The sequence below is a fragment of the Agelaius phoeniceus genome, chromosome 15, assembly GCF_051311805.1.
Source record: "Agelaius phoeniceus isolate bAgePho1 chromosome 15, bAgePho1.hap1, whole genome shotgun sequence".
Taxonomy (NCBI): domain Eukaryota; kingdom Metazoa; phylum Chordata; class Aves; order Passeriformes; family Icteridae; genus Agelaius; species Agelaius phoeniceus.
In genome coordinates this window covers 13,833,085-13,850,653 of record NC_135279.1, presented here as the reverse complement: position 1 = coordinate 13,850,653, position 17,569 = coordinate 13,833,085, and the positions used below count along the sequence as shown (strand labels likewise).

The 17,569-nt window shown below is 38.7% G+C and overlaps 1 protein-coding gene across 17 annotated transcripts in view; it reads right to left on the bottom strand.

Annotated features, from left to right (window-relative positions):
* TENM2 (teneurin transmembrane protein 2) overlaps positions 1–17,569 on the bottom strand; it is an 884,487-nt gene that overhangs the window by 205,963 nt on the left and 660,955 nt on the right. The gene's annotated exons all lie outside the window — the stretch shown is intronic.

The following is a 17,569-nucleotide window of genomic DNA, read 5'->3' as shown; positions in this document are numbered from 1 at the left end:
ACTCCCAGCCCCTCACTCAGAGCCTGGCCCTGCTTTGACAGCTCTGCTCTGCTGTTTCCCAGCTGGAAGAGCTCCAGCCAGACTTTCTAACCTCCAGAACACAGACACCAAATGGCTACTCAGAAATATCTGCAGACTTCCACGGCCACAGTTGAACAGACCTTGAAAAAAACCCACCTTGTAGAAAAGAAAATGACAGAAAATGGGGTCAGGCTGAATAAATGAATCAGTTTAACTTCTGAAAAGAGGCTTCTGGTCTCCCTCCTTGCTTTCAGATGGCTGACTTCCATAATACACCACCTGGATTTCCACACCTTTTCTCAGTTTTAAACTTTCCATTACTTCCACAGAAACAAGCTTTGTCTAAGGCTTAAATTAAATGAAAATTACTTCTGAGGGAAAAAAAAACCCACCAAGAACCTTTCTTACAAGTTTTCATAAGATCTTAAATGCTCTAGAAGAAATGTTAGAGCACTTGCTGTTGATAGACACTGAAGAAATTAAAAGTCATTTGAGTTAAACTGAAATTAAAACTTTTCCATAAATTACACTTCCAAAAATTAGTATCAGATTCTAATTTGAGAAGATTGTAGGGAAATTTGTTTTTCCACTATCCAATCCAAAACTTTATTTATGACATAATTTCCTTCTAATAAGAAATCTGTTACATATCTGCAATAACCACAAATAAAGATGATAAAATTAACCTCAATGCTTAATAATAATTTAAGAACGAGCAACAGAAGTGTTTCTTCAAACAGTGTCCACTAAAAGTAATGGTGTTTCTCTCCATATTTCTGTTTGTATCTAGCTTATTCTCAAAACAGTTTCAATAATTTTGAAACACAGCAAAACCAGAAAAACACTGAGTTTCTACATGGAAAATGTTACCAAAAAAACACAGGAAAATCTCTGAGATGTTTCTTAGAGAAAATTTCATCTTACAGAAAGGCAGCACTGCTTCTCATGGCTTGGATCCTCTCCCCTGCTATTTGGGCACAAAAACATTTCTACACAAGTGCTGTGATATATTGTTTTTCTTTACTTCAAAAAATAAATTCTAATTATATGGGTGAACATTCATGCTCTGTGTAAAAACACGTAGTTGTTTTGTAGAGAAAACAGATAAGTAATAGATGATGTATCTTTTCAGAGCACATTTTTGATGTGTAATGAATGTTTTGTTTAAAGTGCTTCGTAACAGCATTTTAATGAGTCTTTTGCAGAAAATTTCCTAAAACACAGTGAAATTTGAGCAGTGTAGCTGACTGTGTATATGAAAAAAAACAAACCTGACAACAACACCCCCACAGCCAACCCCCCCAAGTCTTACCCAGTGCTGTCTCCCAGAAATTGTGACAGATTCTATGAGAAACCTGGGTCCCGTGCACATTAGAAATTCCTTCCTGCAGGGTTAGCAGGTGTGGGCTATGTCAAACAAATTTATTGCAGTCTGTGCTAATAACCAAAATTATAGAAAACCTAGATGAAAGTGCTCTGCATCCAGCTAATTTGAAGCTACCTTATGAGACAATAACAAGCTTCTAACAGTTTTCCCCTTTTTTAAAATACACTAATTATGCTTAATGTTCCCTGTCGCATTAGCTTTCATGGTAATTATATTTCAAAACTTTTGCAATTAGGGTACAGTTAATATTGTGGGATATTGCAATTATTTTTCATTGTGACACCTCTATTGAAAACTGGTGGCATAATGATCACATTGTTCAACTAAATCAGAACTGTAGAAATATGGCAAATGAACCAATTATAGATTATTATTTCTAATTACAGATAATGCCCTTTTTCCTTGCTTGGTCCAGAAAAATTTCCCAAATACACAGACTCTTCCTAATTAAAAAAAAAAAAAGCCCAACAAACTGATTTCTCCACCTTCATTTTCCTTACACACATTCTAATATATTTATATATATATATATATATTTGTCTATAGTTAGTAAATATCTATTGTACATTATATACTCACAATGTGTGAGCATGGACAGATGTGGGCAGGCACACCAACACATGCAGAGATAATTTTATTTACAGTTCATCCAGGTTCAGTCAACTGCAGCTATAAATGCAAAGACCACCAAGTGCTCACTCTGAGCCAGGATTTTACTCAGTGATTGAAACTCCAAATGCATTTCAAATGCACTCTGCAGCATTTCTAATTCAGCCCCACACTGCCCCAAAGAACATTCCCTTATTTCTGCTCACCCTCCCTCTTTAATAAACTCAAGGGCTTTGGCTCTCTGCCCTTAAGCCTCCTGCTCACATTTCCATCATTAAACCTAAATATCAACTCCCACCATTTACAGACTGGTTTCTGTTTATTGGTGCTGAATGAGCTCAAGCCCTTCATAAATGACAACAGCAGAAATGCCGAAGAACTAATATGTATAATTGTGAAAATTTGAGGCTCACTCTGGGGTTTTGAAGAGCTGCTTGTAATTAAACCAGTCTATAATTTGGTAGGACAGACCACTATTACATAAAAATGCTTTTGGAAAAAACACAGCGGAGGAGTTGGAGAGGTACTGCTAAAAAAAAAAAAAAAAAAAACAGCCAGACAGGTAATGGGAGACATTCTGTTATTTTCAATACTTTAGCAATTCTGAGCTTAATTATCATTTACCATTTACATTCTTCATATGGAATTTTAATCAATGCTCGCTTAATTAAGTTTTCATTTAAATTACACTAAACCAGTGATAAATAAATCAACGATCAAATCGCTGACTTCAAACAGAGAAGACCTTTACCAAATTCCCTGGCTTGCCAAACCCCACCATCTGTACATTTCCCAGCTACCAGACTAATGAATTTCAAGGTTATATTTCCAAGTGTAAGATAGAATTTCTGGCCAGCATCAGACGGGGAATAAAGCATGTATGAAATGCTTTCCCATCATTTCTGACAGGAAAAGATCTGAGGACAACTTTACGTGACTCCTTATTCCCTTCAATAAAAAGCAACATAAGACTAAAGTAAAACTCCTACAAAGATGATTTCAGGCAAAAATATGAAAATTGCAATTCTCAGCTTATTCAATACTGTGGAGTAAGGTTTTTTTAAGAGCAATTGCCTGAACAATGAGCACATTTTCAAAATGAACTACAACTCTCTCTCCTCTGACCCTCTGAAACTCTAAAAGCTGATTTGAGTGATTAAATGACAGCTGCAAGTCATGAGAAATCTGGCACAGAATATAATTTTAAAGAATGCCTCAAAGTCCTGCCATCACTAATGTCTGTCATCACCCACCTTTCCATCATTTCTTGGCTCACATTAATTGATTTTTTTTTTAAGTTTACGTGACTTATTCCTCTGGACATAGCATTTCTCATGCAATTTTTGTTCCCATTAACTTGAGACATACAGTCTCGACCATCTGCTGGGCACTGACAAAGCACAGGATAAATAAACTGTGCAGTGGAATGTGTTTCTCCCACTCTGGGCAACAGCATTTATCTACCTGTATGGATGGGAAGGAGAACATGACCATGGGGATTATGTTCATCTATAACAATCCTCTGTAATGACACAGCAGAACTCTGTTACTCTGAGCCATTGACATTTAAGTATTCCCAGAATAAGTGCCAATGGCTATTTAGGAGCTTTTCCAATATTCAAAAAAGGGACCTAGCTTCACTGTCATTAAAAACAACAGGATTAAATTTCTTTTTTTTTGTCTCATCTTAGAGAAAATGCAACATTTTTCCCCCCTAGTGATTCAATATTCATCAATATTGAATGTCTAATATCTCATGAAAAGGATTCAACCAGCTCAACAGAATGCAGGAACCTGAAGTTTGCTTCTAAATTCAAAACTTCTTCATAATACTGTCCCGACCAATACATAATATTTGCAGTGGACCAGTCAGTAAATCTGCTGTTTCAACCTTGCTTCTCCATTTTTAGATCCTGTAATAATCTTTTAACATTTTCAGCTAAAAAAAGTGACATAAAAATATATAGAGAAAAATCTTAAGGTTTCCATCAAGAAAACACAAAACCAATCCATATTCTGATATGCATCACCTGCAAATACGAGTGGGTTTAATATCCTTACATCACATTGCTTAGCAGTGAGAATTCAGCTATGGAGAATCCTTTCAATGCAGACTGCCACATGAAAAAGTGCCAAAAGGAGCACTAGGCACCGAGTTAGAGGCTCAAACAAGATTTAAGAACAAATAAAAGCAGGCGAGCAGCTTCATTATGTGAATTTTGATGAATAGGGCGCAAACAAGAAATCATTAGAGAGCCTTTAACCATCATCTAATAACACAGATTAATAAAAGCAGCTGGGAGAGCTGTAAGAAAATCAGTTCCCTTTCATTGTATGGAGCCTGTCAGAGCAGGCAGAGCCCAGGCACAGCTTCTTCCCCATCTGAGGAATTTGCTCAGTGTCTGCTCTGAACCTTCTCCATCCCTGCGAGCTCCACTCATGGGAATATTCAGCAGCATTCACATACTGTTGTTAAACTATTAAATTAACCACGTCTCATACGTTCAACAGATCCCAAAGTGCAAAGCAAAGGTGGAAGAAAGCATTAAATCCTAACAAAATATGAAGTGAGCAGTTTCTACAGGAGCACGGTGGCCTGGAGAGCCACTCTCATGGCTGGGCTGCTGTGGGAAGCTCCCACTGCTCCCACCCAGTGATGTTTGGAATGGCTGCCCAGAACAGAGGCTGGACAGAGTCAAAAGAAGAGAGTGGGTATTTATTAAAGGCCTTTAACAGATGCACCTCGGGCAGTCAAAAGCCTCCCAGGGGCTACACCCAATATGGACGATGGTCACGAGTTTTTTAGACAGATATAAGTTTGTTCTATTGGCATATCAGGGGTTAATTGTCCAATTACAGCTTCAAGTAATGAAGTCACATTCCCTCAGTTTGCTTCTCCCCCCCAATTCACTTTTGTTGGTACTTCTCAGGGCCTGAGGCTGTGATGGTGGCCTTGGCTCCCAGGCCTGACCAAACTGTGAGGAGAGCCTGCTAACACTGTATGGAGTTAGAGCTGTACACTAGTGCAGGACAGGAGCTGAAAAACATAAAAGCTCAAACTTCAGGCATCACCAGGATATTTGCTCAGTGTTTGCCCTGCAGTGAGAAAACAAAAACCAGCCTAGACAAAGGAGCACAAATCTAACAGCGGCTCAGACTGGAGACTAACAGGGGGAGATGCAGAGTGTTTTAGTTAGAAAACACATGAGGGGTTTAGAAAAACTAGAGAGGGAAGTTCTCCTTTTTACCTTCTCTTTACTTATTATTTTTCTGTTTTTTTCACAATACTACATTGAAACCACCATCTGAAATAATACAATTTCAGTACAGTGCTCAAACTTTTTAGATGCTTTCTCATAAAACCACCTGAGAGCATTTTGTGGAAGTGAGAAATAATTCAACAGCAAAATTTTTACTCAGATTTAAACCTAATGGTCATATTTCTGTAGATCCTCTCAATATAAGCCTATAAAGACAGACTTTTTTGTTAATAAACACTTTTTTTGTTAATCGAATGAACCAAACAGATTAGTTATTAAAAAACAGTTCAAAAGTTAAGATTCTTAAAGAAAAGAGATAGTATTTAAGGTGGATATTCAAACATCCCCCAAGAACCCAACACAGGCCCCCAGGGTATCCTACCCTTCTCCCCAGACCAAACAAACATCAAACCAGCCATCCAAATTTTGAATTTGTGCCTCTATATCCCTTAGGAATTTGGAAATTTGAATTGAATGTGCCTGTTCTATAAAGAAAACACCAATCTATGCTGTGCTGTAAAGAAAGCACTGGATGCAGAGGCTGCTGATGCAGCAGGATCCAGCAGCACTAATTTGCTCAAAGACATGGAGATGTTAAACACCAAGCAGTTGGCACCAGCTGAAGCCAGCGCGGCCGCTCGGTGCTCCCCGCGAGAGTCGGCTGCACTGGGGGGTTCCTGCTCTCAATGAGCAATTGCTGGAGCTCCCCACAATAAAAACTGCCTTGATAAAGAGCTGTGAAACAGCACCAGTTCCTTTGTGACAGCAGGATATTAATGGAAATTGTTCCAAAAAAAGAAATTGAAACAAGAGCCTCGAACGCATTTGCGCTTCTGGCATGATCTCAGAGGAACTGAGGAATCCAGGCTGTGGAATGCTTCCAGCAGCCAACAACAAAAATAAAGAGAGGAAAAAGATATTTAGAACTGGCCTGTAGTTGGAAAGCAAAGGAAGAACGAGGTTTTGTGGCCATCTACGTACACCTGGATGGCAACTGCTAGTGATTTGCATTATTCCCTTTCTCCTGTAAATGATTGCAAGGATGGCTGTGGCCCCTGGGACATGGGCAGGCCATCAGATGCTGGCAGGGCACTTGGGCAAGGGGAGCTGGCAGCCAGTCTTGAGTCTTGGCCTTAGTTTAGTTCTGTAAGGACAGTCCCTCACCAGCCTTTCTGCAGTACCAGAACCTCCAGTTCTCTGCCTGCTCATGCACTCCACTGTCCACAAGCTCCTAATCCCATCATGATTTCAAGCCAGTCTCAAACTAAAAATTTAAGTCTTGGAAATTCCTCAATTTCTTCAAGGCACCCTGTTATTCTCTTTACCATCTTCTCCAGCTGCAGATGGCACTCAAAAGTATAACTGTCTACTTAACATGTCTAACTTAACATGTCTACTAAGTTAATGGATTTTCCAATAAATAGCTGGTTTCTGCTTAGTGCCTGCTTCAGACCACAAGGAGACAAACTATTTACAAATATCTAATTGAATCTTGCTACATTTTTAGCTGGAAAAAAGATAGAGAATTAAGACACAGACTTGGAAAACGAAGAAACAATAAGAACTTAGTTTTTGAAATTCAGAACCATTTCATTTTTAAACCAATGTTTTCACCTTTCATTTTGACAATTTAAGTGTTTTTCATTTTTTTTTAACCCACACTGAAAAGTAAAACACAAAGGTTGAAACTTAGAGCAAGATAAAATCTAACCCACATTCTCCTGTAGATTGGAGTGTTTCATATTGCTCTTCCTAACCAAATTTACTGATTGGAAAAGCCCAAATTTATTCCTTCATCCCTCCTAAGTCTTATCAATGACGTTTTCATTTGTTTGGCCTCTATGTTACTCCTTTAGAGTTTTGCATAAAGTTTTTTCAGGGTAAGCTGGAAATGAAGGTGCCAGGAGTTGATGGAACCTTCATGGCAGAGGCACAAAGGTTTTATTTGCCCAGTCCCTGTCCTGAGTTTCAGCCCCTGAGAGAATCACTCAGAGCCATCCGCTACCACTTGAGCTCCAACTCACCAGACTCTCTCCTCTTAACTTTCACCAATTATTATAATGATTTTACTTTTTAAAATTACTTAAATTAAAATTATTTGTCAGAAACCTGAAGCTCACAAGCTAACAAAGATTTTACACCTTTCCATATTTGCTAGTGCCTATAATTGACAGGTTTCTGTCAAGTAAAACAATTATCCACCTGTTTGCAGGAAAAAAGTATTAACAAACATGCTCAACACTGCTTTGTTAGGTAGAACATTTCACACCTCATTACTTAACTGTGGAGTTAGCCTGGTGTTCAGTGTACAGAATTCCTGCTCACTGCAGTAGAATAACTATTTGTATGCCCCAAAATAATTATCATGTCATATACATTACAGATTTAATTAATTAAATATACAATATTAAAGTGCAGGCTTCTGAGTTCTTCCTGAACCAGGTGGATTTGCAGTAGGGACTTCCATTTCATGCCATACTAACAACTGTTCTCCAGGTCTGAAGACCAAGAGGGACCTTTCAAAATAACAGGGTCAGAAATCTTTTTCTTAGGGAGTATTTAGACAATAGTGAACTTTTCTGTTATTAGAATGGAGTTTTTGGGGCATGGCAGTCCACAGCAAACCAATCCCTCTTTTGCAGATTTTCAAAGATCTGTCAGCACAGTATGAGGCCCAACTTTCAGGGGTTTGGGGTGTAAACGTTTCTATGCCCACATATTAACTTTTATCATTTATTAAAAGTCACTCTCATTTTCTGCAGTGTTCTAGCTATTGCTCCTAAATTAGCAGAGCATCAGGTACAAGAAGTCTTTTCAAAACAACCCCATTTCCATACCAAGCTGCCAATTTTCCTTCCTTTTGATTTACTAGGTTGTTTTTTTTTTTCAGATCCAAACTATGCAAGATAAGCACCAGTTATCATTACAGTTGTAGGGATGCTGTTTTGGTTCTGCTTGTAGGTGTGCATTTATTTATTTATTTCACAAACCATTACCCCTGACATGAATAAAAGGAGAGAAAAGCTCAGTTTCTGAAGATCCCACTGTTGCAGCCCCATGACACCCAGCACAAGTGCATTAGACAGAAAGGAGCCATTGTACAGGAGCAACATGTGAGGCAACACCTTGGTGGGGAGAGGCAGGGATCCAAGGAGAGAGGAGTGACAAATAGCATCCTACATGGCTGGGAAAGGTCACTGCAATAAAAGCAACCTGGGGAACTGGGAGCAAGTGGAGCTTTGCTACAAGACTGGAAGAAAACACAAAATCCAAACAAATGGAACAGAGCAAGAGACAAAATTTCCTTCACGTGCAGATGTGACAGAATGAGCTGTGGAATCATTTTGGGAGCTGATAAAATGGAACAAGATTCTCTCTATGCCTTGATGTGAAATGATCTGAAAATTAAGCATTTACTCAGGCCAGTAATTAACTTCTACAAACATTCAAAGTCCTCGGCTTTCTGTGTAACAATCTGTCAGAAACATGAATTATGCATATTTGCAATGTAATAAAAAAGGCAATGTTTGGTTGATTTCCTTCCTTGAGAAAAAAACCCCTCATCTGTGGTTTTAGTCTGCAATCATTTCAGACTCCACAGGAAGTGGATCAGTTCAAGACTTGCCCTGGATTTCCTGACTCCTTGCAGTGTCAGCTGTGCACAGCCACACCAGGGCAGGCACGGTGAGAGCGCAGAGCATCACCAGAGAGCCCCTTCCAACAGCACACTCAGCTCTGAGTGCAGCCCAGCTGAGCATCTGCTGCTTCTCCCTGGAGAAATCTGTGTAAAAAATGCACTAAAATGAAGCAGCTGTTTAGTGGAGGAAGCACAGATTTTTATTACATTCCCACCATAGCAGTGTCTGCACAAGGCAGCTGAAGTTGAGACTGTGAGAAAGACAAAACCCTGGTCAGCAGAAGCACTGAGCAGCAGAAGACAGGAGCCATCCTTACAACATGGCTTATACATTTGAAGAGCTGGGTTAGGAAGCAACAGGAAAGGATAATTTGCTTGGCTGAGCTCTGTTTTTCAGCTGTTTTCACCAATCAAGCTCTATGTGCAAACTCTTTTAGGGCACGTGCTCCCAGAGGGCAGCAGGGCTGTGGCAGGGAAACACAAAGGGAAAAATATTCAGAGTAAAATGACAGAGTCCAGATTTCTTTCTGTTTATGCTGAAGGGATGTTGCAGACATGCATGGGAGAACTGCCAGGCAAAGAGGAAGGCATTAATAGGGCAAGAAAAAAAATAACACTGAGAATAATTAGTAACCACTGATCAGTTTCTCCAGTGATGTGCTGAAGTTTCCCATCTCCTGTACTTTTTAAAATAAGACTGAGTATCTTCTGAAGGAAAATAGTCCTAATTTTGATTGATTTAATCATGCTTTATATGAAGACAAACTCAGTTTGTGGAGATGGTAATATGATAAATAGGTGACATATATTTACAGTTTGCCTGATAAGATGCTAATATGTATAATCATATTAGAAACAGGTATCAAAACTGTAAATCCATTAATGTAATTTTATAACTAGGAGTAATAATTAAGCACTACATAAATGCACAATTTATCATTTAAATAAACCAGAAGTGTATGGCATATCAAAATCAGAAAATCCATAAGACAAGATATTGACTCAGATGAAAAGTGTCTCCTTGCTTTGAAGTGTTTATAATGGCACTAATTTGGATTTATAGGGCGAAAGAAGGAAGTTATTAAACTTTCTGCTGGTACAAAACCAACCAATCAAGCCACCCACAGAACCTTCTGTATACAAATATTGCAAAATATTTTGAAAAAATGACACCCTAAATTTTAGGTTCTCTACTGTGTAGCCCATGAAGTGCAAGCAATTTGTATATGCTCAACTCCTCACTTTCAGTCAGCTACCAAATTGTGTTGGTAGGCTGCTAAAAGCATGAAATGTTTTCTAAATGTTGCCTTTCCACATAAACAGCAGCACTATCCACTGTGGAAGTTGTCAGGACTGTGCCACTGCCAGTGAAAGGGAGATGCAGTTCAGAAGATTTAAAATTCTGTATCAAAAGACAAAATTATTGAAAGCCTGAAAAGTTCTTCCCACACAGCATCACTTACAGCAGGGACTGTTAGCAAGAACATTTTTAGCCTTTTCTACACACAAAGGAAAAACACACAAACGGCATCTGGACTCAGCATACAAAAGAAAGGGAAGAAAAAAAAAAAAGATTTTCTGCTTATAATTACAGTATCCTCAGTGCCTTTCAGTTTTCAAGTGAGGTACCAAGTCTAGGCACTGATTTTCTTGGTGCAATGACACTGAGCAACAACATCAAGCCTTTAAGCTTCAAAAGCTTCGACAGCTTTCCAAAGTTTCCCAGTTATTGGTGATGTCTGAGAAGCTGCACGAGACAGAATAAGCATTGGTAATGAGAAAAGGCCACAGCCCCTGAGGGGTGTCCCAGCCATCAGGGAAGCTGGCAGCAAACAGCAATACACAGAAATGGAAACTTGGGAAGTCTGTGCTGCTGCTGATTGCTGGGGGGGCTTTGTTGCTACAGGGGTTCCCAGTTCAACACACTTACAAACCTTAAACAATCAAAAGCAGATAAATATACATATATATATACATATATACACATATATATATACATATATATATATCTATCTCCAACTCTCAAAACCATGGTGAGCTTAAAAAACCCCCGTAAACAAATTCAAGTCTGTTCTCAATTCTACAGCTTTTTGTAATTCATTATCATTTTTATTACCATAGAACCTTCTGTTTGAGATTCGATTGCTGTTATTACGAATTCATAAATTAATAAATCAAATGTTTCTGCCATATCTTAATATCTAGAATCACGTCTTCAGGCAGAAATTCAGACATCTGCAGGCATCATCAACACAGGGTAGAGAGATTAGCAGCAGCAATAATATCAGTAATAGTTGCAGCAACATGGAGCTGATACTTTAGAAAAAGTACACCCTTCAGTTTTGGTGGGAAAACATTGTTCATGCTGTTCCCTCCATTTCTAATTCCAGATCTAAGCTCTACAATTAGACTCTGCTCAAGAGATGCAACAAAATGGGAATGTAACTGGTCATTAAGGATTTTAAAAAGTATTAGAAACAAATTTTGAAAAAAAAATCATTTGTTTGAAGGCCTTGCTGCTACATCCACACACTGTTTAAACAATACATGTATGAAGACATTGCTGCTTACAGCCTCAAAGCTAGGCCTGGCTCCATAGCAGAAACAAACACAGAATTTACCTTTTATTTGGAAACAGAAGCAAAAATGATCAGTCTATCACCCTTTTTCTGCATTGCTGTAAAACATCAGAACAAAGTTCCTTATGGCATTTCCTTATGAATATATTGAGTAAAGGCCACCCTTGTATACACAGCTACAGTGCAGGGCTGCCTTTGGGACACAGTTATAGGAAATAATGGGACACAGTTATAGGAAATAATATTTCCCACAGCATGGGAAATAATTTAGGAACCCCAAGCCTGGAACCTTAACTGATTTTAACTCTTGCTGCCCTAAGCATAACTTAACAAATTCTACAATGGAATATTCTGAAAGATGTTCCAAAAGATGCTGCTGAAATCTTAATCAAGTACAGCAGGTAGGACAGGAAAGTGATGGTGGAGGAGGCCAAAATTTTCTTTCTGATTACTGTTCCCCCCTACCTGACCTCAGAAGTGATGCACAGAGATGAAAAAAAAACCAAAGCAAAAGTTCAGAAACACAAGAACAAACAACAAGCAGCAGAGTAAAACAACACCCTCCCTCCTGGCCCCAGCTGCTGTACCGATAAGGGGAGGAAGATTCCAATTCCTTTTCTCCTCCAGTACCCACTGAGCCATCCAAACTCTTCTATTTATTCTCATAAGTGAAACAAAGGCAATTGTTGATGAGGATTAAAATAAGGAAATAAATAAAGCTATGGATTCTCAGCATTTGTGGCTGCCAATGTATTTTCTGTCCTGTAGGCTGACAGGTACAGAAAATTGAGGTTTCCATTCAGTAGGGGGTGATGCTTAATCATCTGAAGGGGTGTAGTAATTTTTCTATAGGACTCATTTATTTCTTAAAGATGACAATAGTTCTGCATTTTGGTTTGCATTATAGAGTAGAAACTGGAAATTCTTCTTTATTTGATGCCAGATTGTAAGAGGGCTATAAAACAAATACTTCCAAGCACTCCCAGCAGAGAATCTAATATAAGTATATCAGTGCATTAATGAAAGTTCTGGCTTCTTTCAGAAAAGATTTTTACAAACTAGATTAAACTGCATGGAGGTGGTGGAAATTACACATTAATAATAATGAAATTCTATAGACAGGTAGTATCTGTGGAACACAGGAGATCCATCTAGATATTTATACTAAAAATAATGAATATTGATATTTTATATGATATTTCCACACAACAGGCTCATAAGCAAAAGGAGTCTTACTCTTTATTCCAACTCTAACTAAAAGACAACATTAAAGAACAATTATTTCCTTCAAGCCAACCTGTTTCTCTTTCCTTCTCTCCTTGCTGCCAAAAACTGCTTGTGAAAAAATCAAAGCAAACCCTGTCTTCTAAGCAGTGTCCAAACTACTCCGTGGGCAGATATTGTTACACTGAGCCAAATGCTTTGTATCACTGTTTCTGAGCCAAAAAGACACATTAACACCAAAAATATGGGCACCATCCCTCCTTGCAGTTCAACTTCAGCAAGTTCTTGACAGCAATCATGACAGTATCTAAACCACAGTTTGGAATTTTCCCCCAAAGCAAAATATTCCAGACATCATTCTGCTTCTCTTTCTCATTGTTTGAGTGGTTGAAGCTGATGAAGGTGTCAATTACAGCTCCATTATATGAAAACCTAATGTGTGAGCAGGTCTATCCTGTGTCTTTTACTCAGAATGAACAATGAAGAAACAAACAAACAAATTGTTTTTGTGCTGCGAGTTCAAAATTTGGTTTAACAGCAATAAATCCTCTCTAGTAAAGGCAAAAGTGCAAACACAAACCCTTCTCTTTCTTCCACAGAAGGTTGAAAACCAGCCTGTTATACTGTTTTTTGACTGAAGCCATTAAAATGCCATTTCAACAAGCTGAGTTATATTACCAAAAAAATTATATTAAACACATACAAGAAAAAGAACTAAACCTGTCCTATTGTTACCTGTAAGAAACCATCTCAGGAAATGGTATTGCAGGAACTGACCTTCTTTTAAAAGGAAAACTAACAAAAAAACCACTAACTTTTCATGGCTAAAAGGTCTCATTTCCTTCTATAATGTTTGTGTTTTTCCAAATACTATCAGCAGGTGCACCAGATTTCAAAAACCTCTTGTCCTTCATCACATATAATTGTGCTGCATATTATATTAAGAAATACAAGCAGAGGAATCTAAGTGATGGGAGTTCAATTAAAACCAGCATAATATCTCGTTGCATAGAAAATGATCCTGCAACTGAAACAGGTTCTAATGAGAGAAAAAAGGAATACATTTTCACATATTTTTAATTACATAGAACTTCCTCAAACATGATTTTTAATAATATATTCCATTAGGTTAACATCATAGTTAAAGAAAGTGCATTTTCTGATTTCATTTCAAGTTTGATTTTGAGCAATTATTGTGTCATTGTTCTGCAGGAGAAAGGTTGAATTCATTTACTGTGTGGTTATGCTAGCTATGATTGATGTTGCTTCTCCAAATGATAAACCAATCACCCCGATGATGTAATGTCATTCTAAGAGTGTTATAATCACATTTCTCTCAAACTGGGAGTTCTGATGAGTTCTAACAAAGATTTATTGTAGATTAAAGGCCTTCATAATATCAACAATAGATTGCTCATTTGATAGAATATTTGATTAGGTAGTTTTTTCATGGAAATGATTTTTTTTTCCATATATATTAAGCATGGCTCTTGTGAAGGGCACAGGGCAACACAAGGGGATGAGTGGCCCCTCATATCCAAAAAGGTTCATCTTAAACCTGTTGAGGAGCCACCTGTAATTACAGAGCTTGATGCAATAGAAATATCCAATCAGACCAACAAGAGGAAGCTTCTATAGTGTCATTAGTAGATTACACTATTTCATATAGTGTATTCTTATTCAATATGAATATTTCAAATATTTCATATTCAACATGTACTTTGAAGACTAGGATAGAAATATTTAAAGAAGCAGCTAGAAGATGCTAGAGAAAATTTATGAATGATTGACAATTGTCTGGGATCTAAGCCTTACATATAAATCTACAAGTCTTCCTTTTTAACCCAAGCCCAAATTTAAGCAAAATATTTACATTTAATTACTGTCTCTCAAATTCAAATGTCTGGATCTATATTGCTAGGTTCCCAAAGGAACTAAAAACAACATACTAAAATAATTTTAAAAGAAAATTGAAAAAAAACCACCGCAACCAGAGCATGATCAACGTTTTCTTGTCATGTAGATAGTAAAAGCCACTCTGAAAATCTTTCAAGGATAATGATAAGCCACAAAAAGTAGTAACTTTCTCCAATTTAATGTATAAGTCATTATCTGTTGTATTTTCTTATAAGCTCTAAAAAGAAACATTGTGAGAACTAAAGAAAAAAAGTGACAGCACTAGTAAATGCTCATTATTTTCCAGAGGATCCATTAAGTCCAGAATAACTCATGCTACAGAGCACTCTGTGGTGATCAAGCCATTATGCATGTGTGCATAGTAAAAAAAAATTTTAAAAGGACACCTGCATCTTATACCATGAAAATTAAAAGTAATGTTTTATATATTATATTACTGTTTATTAAAGAAGTAAATGGGATATGCAGGGAAAAGTGTTAAAATGTAGAAGAAACAAAGCAAAGCCGATCAGAGGATGCCAGAAAGGTTCCTTGGATCAGCCCACAGAAACAACTGTTAAACACAAAGCTTTTCAGGATACAAAGAAACAGCAATTATGATTTAAAATGAAACATAAAGAGCTCTTACATCAAATTTTGTGACATTTTTTTACTGCCACTTCCTTTGGCTTCCTAAGAAAAGCCATGCTGGTCCCCTCAGTCCCAGCAGTGGCTGTAATTACTCAAATATTCACCAAGTCTCTTTTTTTAGCTCACATTCCCTGACCTTGATTTTCTTCTCCTTATTTCATCCCTCTCCCATTTACTTTTTCCATTCCCCTTGAAAATCTCATCAACTGCTTGATCCACCACACCTTTCAGACAGTGTTCTCTCACCCTTTATTCCTTCCTTCAGCTGTGAGCATTCCCTGTCCTGAGCTCTGAGACAGGCAAGCATTCCCCCCTGCACACAGGAACTGATCCATCACCAACCCAGGAACCAGAGCTGCTTTTCCCATGAATATCCCTTGACATTTCTCTGCCCTAAGGTCCCCTGTCATTTCATTTCCCTGTTGGACTCACAGGTGCTTTTGGGCATCTCCACAAGCTGACCTTGTTTGCACCCTGCCATCACCCACTTTCCTACCCCACCATCTTCTCTGAGTATTTTAATGTCCTGTGAAAATTCATTAGGGAGCTCCAGCTTCTGCTCACTGTCTTTCAAAGAACTGCTCACCAGGCAGGAACCTTCCCTCTTAGCCTCTGCTAGGTTAAATGCTGCCTTGAAGGCATTTAGTGACAGATTTTGCTGAGACCCTTTTGAAAACACAAAGACCCTTCAGATAGCTGCATCACCCTTTTTCAGAAATGGCTGAGCCCTGCAAAATCCTCTTGAATGTTTCTAAGGCATGAAACTACACTGACTCAAAGATGAATTACACCCACTTCCCGACCCCCTCCCCATTTCCATGGCTTCTACAGAGTTGCCCATTATAGACTTTGAGACCTGCAGCTCCCAGATCACCTTGAATCTCTTAAAACCCCCTCAAAAGCGGCATCATATTTTCCAATACACTCAAGGAGCAAGGAAGCACACCCAATTTCTGAATTATTTGTTGTCATTATATTGCAGGGGTTCCATACTGTTGTCTCCTTATTGGAAGAGTTTCATACCTCCTCAATGTTTCTTGTAGGCAGCTCCTCAGAGCACTGACTCTTTCCTCTTCACAAAGCAGCCACTGACTCCAGTTCCCCTCTCACCCAGCCACCCCCACTCTTTTATAGCATCTTCTGCTCATTGCTTACAGCTGTGGCCTGGTAAACTCAGGCCTGTCCCTAATCTTTGATAATTGGCCCAGCTGCAACTCCTTAGGGGTGAGATTACTTTCTACTCTATCTTTATTTTCTTATATTCTATCCCCCTACAATTGTTATTTCTTTGTGCAAGGATATTTTAACATACCTGAACAGGATTAAAGGATAACTTAGGATAGAAGGAGCCCCAGGAGGTGCAGCACATGTTGCAGCTGAGACAGCCACTATACACAGAGTATCATCATACAATATCAGAAGATCAACCATTTGCCCTTCTTGTTCTTCAGCCCAACCTTGTATCCCCTCCTGTTGATGCCCTGCCCCTGTGTGCCCTCTGCTCCCTTTGGTGGTTGCTCAGTGCCCCTGGCACTCCATGGCTCATTGCTGGCAGTGCTGCTCACCTGCTGCTCACAGCTGTGCCCATGGGGATGGGGCTGGGCCAGCCCATCCCAATCACCACAAACTCTGTGCCTGCAGGTGCCCAGCCCAGTGTCCTGCCAAGCAAAGACAGCTCTGAGGTCAGAGCAAGTAGCTCAGGATTTCAGCCCATGTGTTCTTGAAAAGCTCCAAGGACAGAGGCTCCCAGGGCCACCTGCTCTAACCCAATGCTTTAGGGAAAAAATTATCCCTAATGTCTACTCAATGTTCTGTTTCAAATTCTGCTCCCTGCTCACCCTCCCACCACACCCAGCCCCTATTAAAGAGGGTGTTCAGGTGTGCACACCACAGTCCCTCACCACACAGAACCTCCAGTGCTGCTCAGAGCTGCCTCATTACAGCAAATTCACCCCTTGGGCAGACCAGAAATTGCACAGAAGCTCAACACCTACTGTGTTCAGTTAAATAACACACAACATGTATCTCTAAAAATAAAAAAACGTGCCAGAATAGCTTCTTTTGATTTGCCTGTATTTCTAAAAAGGGGCTGCATCTTCACTCCTCAGTTTTTGGCTGTCAAAATGAAAAGTCAGCACCTACTAATAAAAATTAAAATAAAAAAAAATGAAAAGAAGGGAAAAAAGAAGAAAGAAAACCCTAGGCACTACAGATTCCATGACTGATAGAGCTGCAAATGTTTTAAAACAGTGGCCTGAAAGACAAGAATTAATTTGCTGAAAAATAGCAGATCTTAGTTAAATGT